Raw genomic sequence first — 5000 nt, forward strand, 5'->3', positions numbered from 1 at the left:
CACACGCGCACACACACATACACATACACACATACACATACACAAACACACACACACATATACACACACACACACACTCAGTCGCGCACACACACACACACACATACACACATACACACTCAAACACACACACACATATACACAAATAAACACACACACACATACATATACACACACACACTCAGTGGCACACGCACGCACGCACACACACACACACACACACACAGATGCACGCACGCACCCACCCACACACACACACACACACACACACACACACACACACACACACACACAGCCACTAGCACAGACGGATTAGCAGACAGAAGGAAAAGCAGTTAAAGAGTAAGAATGTAGAGTGTGATTTATACGGTCCCCTCCATTCACCAGGGCTACCTCAGCCTTCCTCCCTCAGCCTTCCCAGGCACCATAAACCTGGGCTGTAAAATACAGAAACCTGGATTTATGTTAAGAATAATACCACTGGAATTAAACTATAGCTCTGAGGTTGACTACCAACAGCATCGTGTGTGATCCCCCTTAGCAGACCCACCACTATAGGTTTAATAGGTGAACCACTACGTGGAATAATTCAATGCCCATGCCGTGGCATAAACATACACACACACATACACAGACACACACTCACACACCACACCCAAAGACAAACACAGAGACATGCATAGACATAGACACCAGCACACACGCTAACACACACACACACACACACATAGACACACATACACACACATACATACTTGTTTATAATTCATTATGGAGTGACTTGCCTGGAATGTCAGTTGTGAGACCACCCTTTCTAGAGGTTGAAGCCTCAGAAATTATCAAAAGCAGTGTGTGTGTGTGTGTGTGTGTGTGTGTGTGTGTGTGTGTGTGTGTGTGTGTATGTATACGCGTGTGTGCATATGTGTGTTCAATCCACAGCTCTTTGATATCTTGCTCTGCGTTGTAATGAAAGCCACAGAATGGAAAACATTATTGGAAGATATTTGTTGATGGAACGAGATCCATCTGGTGTCTGGAGCCAATCAGCATCAAGCCCTGGTGTGTTTATATTGATAGGAACAGAAACAAACTCAGACTTTATATTTGATTGCTGATTAATGAAGGGCCAACGTATTGTTGTGCGCAACAGAATGGATTGTGTGTGAGTCACTGCATGTCTATGTGTGTGTGTGTGTGTGTGTGTATGTCTGTGCGTCTGTGTGTGTGTGTGTGTGTGTGGGGGGGGGTCTGTGTGTGTGTGTGTGTGTGTGTGTGTGTGTGTGTGTGTGTGTGTGTGTGTGTGTGTGTGTGTGTGTGTGTGTGTGTGTGTGGGTCTGTGTGTGTGTGTGTGTGTGTGTGTGTGTGTGTGTGAGTACATCTATGTGTATTGTGGGAAACAGAAAGTAGTCAGATCTGGCTCTGCTCTTGCCTAGAGTGAAGACTCAGCCAAGGAGACACACACACACACACACACACACACACACACACACACACATACACGGGTAGAGGACCTTTGTTCTATATTAAATACTGTGGTCAGAACCAGCCCAGGGTGCTCTCCCCTCCTCTCCTCTCCTCTCTGCTACATTGAGATTTACATGTTTTACCATTGAACAGACACTTTTATCCAAAGAGATTTACAGGGACAGTCTCCCTGGAGTAATTTAGTTACACACTAGTGGTGGTGTTCCCAGGTCTAACTCAAGTACACACTAGTGGTGGTATTCCCAGGTCTTACTCAAGGACACACTAGTGGTGGTGTTCCCAGGTCTGACTCAAGGACACACTAGTGGTGGTGTTCCCAGGTCTTACTCAAGGACACACTAGTGGTGGTGTTCCCAGGTCTTACTCAAGGACTCACTAGTGGTGGTGTTCCCAGGTCTTCCTCAAGGACACACTAGTGGTGGTGTTCCCAGGTCTTACTCAAGGACACACTAGTGGTGGTGTTCCCAGGTCTTACTCAAGGACACACTAGTGGTGGTGTTCCCAGGTCTTACTCAAGGACACACTAGTGATGGTGTTCCCAGGTCTTCCTCTAGGGCACACTAGTGGTGGAATTCCCAGGTGGGATTTGAACTTATGACCTCCTGATCATTAGAACAACCTCTCTCTCAACACTGACAAGACCAAGCAGCTGTTGGTGGACTTCAGGAAGAAAGGTCGGGAACAGGATCCCATCACCATCAACGGGTCAGCCATAGAGAGGGTCAGCAGCTTTAAGTTCCTCAGCGTCCACATCTCTGACGACCTCACCTGGGACAAGCACACCAAACAGGTGGTGAGAAAGGCACAGCAGCGCCTCTTTCACCTGATGAGGCTGAAGAAGTTTGACATGGGGTCCAAGACCCTGCAGGCCTTCTACAGAGGCACAACCGAGAGTATACTGACTGGGTGCATCACTGCCTGGCAATTTACTAGACAACTGTAGACAATTGACTATCATCCCCAAACACACCCCATGTATACGGACTACCTAAACCGTAGGCTCGCAGCCACTTTCCTACTTGAACTATCTATTTTATTACTAGTTGTACAGCGAATTGTATCCTGTCTTATTTGCCACTCATGCCCTGCACTATTGTCTTTTTTATCTTGAGTTATGCCTATTGCCTTAGTGTCTTGTGCTGCAATGTCAGGACCTGAAGGCTAATAATTTTACTCTCTTACACTGGTGTAATGTGATGTAACAATAAAACTATGAAACTTGAAACTACTCCCCTCTCCCTGCCCTCCCTCTCCTCCTCTCTCCCTGCCCTCCCTCTCCTCCTCTCTCCCTGCCCACCCTCTCCTCCCCTCTCCCTGCCCACCCTCTCCTCCCCTCTCCTCCCCTCTCCCTGCCCACCCTCTCCTCCCCTCTCCTCCCCTCTCCCTGCCCACCCTCTCCTCCCCTCTCCTCCTCTCTCCCTGCCCTCCCTCTCCTCCCCTCTCCCTGCCCTCCCTCTCCTCCCCTCTCCTCCCCTCTCCCTGCCCACCCTCTCCTCCCCTCTCCCTGCCCACCCTCTCCTCCCCTCTCCTCCCCTCTCCCTGCCCACCCTCTCCTCCCCTCTCCTCCCCTCTCCCTGCCCACCCTCTCCTCCCCTCTCCTCCCCTCTCCCTGCCCACCCTCTCCTCCCCTCTCCCTGCCCACCCTCTCCTCCCCTCTCCTCCCCTCTCCTCCCCTCTCCCTGCCCACCCTCTCCTCCCCTCTCCTCCCCTCTCCCTGCCCACCCTCTCCTCCCCTCTCCTCCCCTCTCCCTGCCCTCCCTCTCCTCCCCTCTCCTCCCCTCTCCCTGCCCACCCTCTCCTCCCCTCTCCCTGCCCACCCTCTCCTCCCCTCTCCCTGCCCTCCCTCTCCTCCCCTCTCCTCCCCTCTCCCTGCCCTCCCTCTCCTCCCCTCTCCTCCCCTCTCCCTGCCCTCCCTCTCCTCCCCTCTCCCTGCCCCCCCTCTCCTCCCCTCTCCCTGCCCTCCCTCTCCTCCCCTCTCCTCCCCTCTCCCTGCCCACCCTCTCCTCCCCTCTCCCTGCCCACCCTCTCCTCCCCTCTCCCTGCCCTCCCTCTCCTCCCCTCTCCTCCCCTCTCCCTGCCCTCCCTCTCCTCCCCTCTCCTCCCCTCTCCCTGCCCTCCCTCTCCTCCCCTCTCCCTGCCCCCCCTCTCCTCCCCTCTCCCTGCCCCCCCTCTCCTCCCCTCTCCCTGCCCACCCTCTCCTCCCCTCTCCTCCCCTCTCCCTGCCCACCCTCTCCTCCCCTCTCCTCCCCTCTCCCTGCCCACCCTCTCCTCCCCTCTCCCTGCCCTCCCTCTCCTCCCCTCTCCTCCCCTCTCCCTGCCCACCCTCTCCTCCCCTCTCCCTGCCCACCCTCTCCTCCCCTCTCCCTGCCCTCCCTCTCCTCTGCTCTCCTCCCCTCTCCCTGCCCTCCCTCTCCTCCCCTCTCCCTGCCCCCCCTCTCCTCCCCTCTCCTCCTCTCTCCCTGCCCTCCCTCTCCTCCTCTCTCCCTGCCCTCCCTCTCCTCCCCTCTCCCTGCCCCCCCTCTCCTCCCCTCTCCTCCTCTTTCCCTGCCCTCCCTCTCCTCCCCTCTCCTTCACCTTTTGCTTTCTGTGTTGTCAGTAATGAACTTGACTTTCTGCAGCATCTAATTCAACACAGATGGAGTAAGTATGGAATATCCATGTTAGTTTTATTTATAGTCTGAGTGTGTGTGTGTGTGTGTGTGTGTGTGTGTGTGTGTGTGTGTGTGTGTGTGTGTGTGCGTGTGTGCATATGTGCTTGTGTGTGTGCGTGCGTGCATCTGTGCGTGCATCCCTGCATGTGTGTGTGTGCGTGTGTGCATGTGTGTGTGTGTGTGTGTGTGTGTAGCCCAGGGCTGTTATTCTGACATACTCTGACCTACAAATGTTATAGAATTGAAAACATTTCAAGCCGTCCTCTTTGGACACGAATGCAGAACCAAACCCAGGACCGGTCCACTGTCCCAGAGGAGAAGGTTAGGGATAGGTTAAGGTTAGGTTAGGGTTAGGGTTAGGTTAAGGTTAGGGTTAGGGTTAGGGTTAGGGTTAGGGTTAGGGTTAGGTGAGCCAGACACTTAAAGCTGTTTGACATCATCAATGATGATGCTTCTTTGTTGAGGTTTTCATGTTTACTAAGACCCAAACTCTGTCTCTCTCTCTCTCTCTCACTCAATTACATTTGAAGGAGCTTCATTGTTTATTGTTTATAGTTCATTATTATAAACATATGTTTACATTGCCAAAGCACGTGTACTAAACAATAACAAAATAACAGTAAACATTACACACACATTTACAACAGTTTAGAGATATTTCTCTCCCTCTCTCTCTCTCTCTCTGTCTCTCTCATGTTCAGTATAGAAGATGAATCATCTGAATCATCCCAGCAGTGTTGGCAGTTTGATTATAACAAGTCTTTCCACAAACAGGCTGTGTGTGTGTGTGTGTGTGTGTGTGTGTGTGTGTGTTTGTGTGTGCAGGCGTGCATGCGTGTGTGTGTGTGTGTGTGTGTGTGTGTG

The sequence above is a fragment of the Nansenia antarctica genome, assembly GCF_963989245.1.
Source record: "Nansenia antarctica genome assembly, chromosome: 7".
NCBI classification, from domain to species: domain Eukaryota; kingdom Metazoa; phylum Chordata; class Actinopteri; order Argentiniformes; family Microstomatidae; genus Nansenia; species Nansenia antarctica.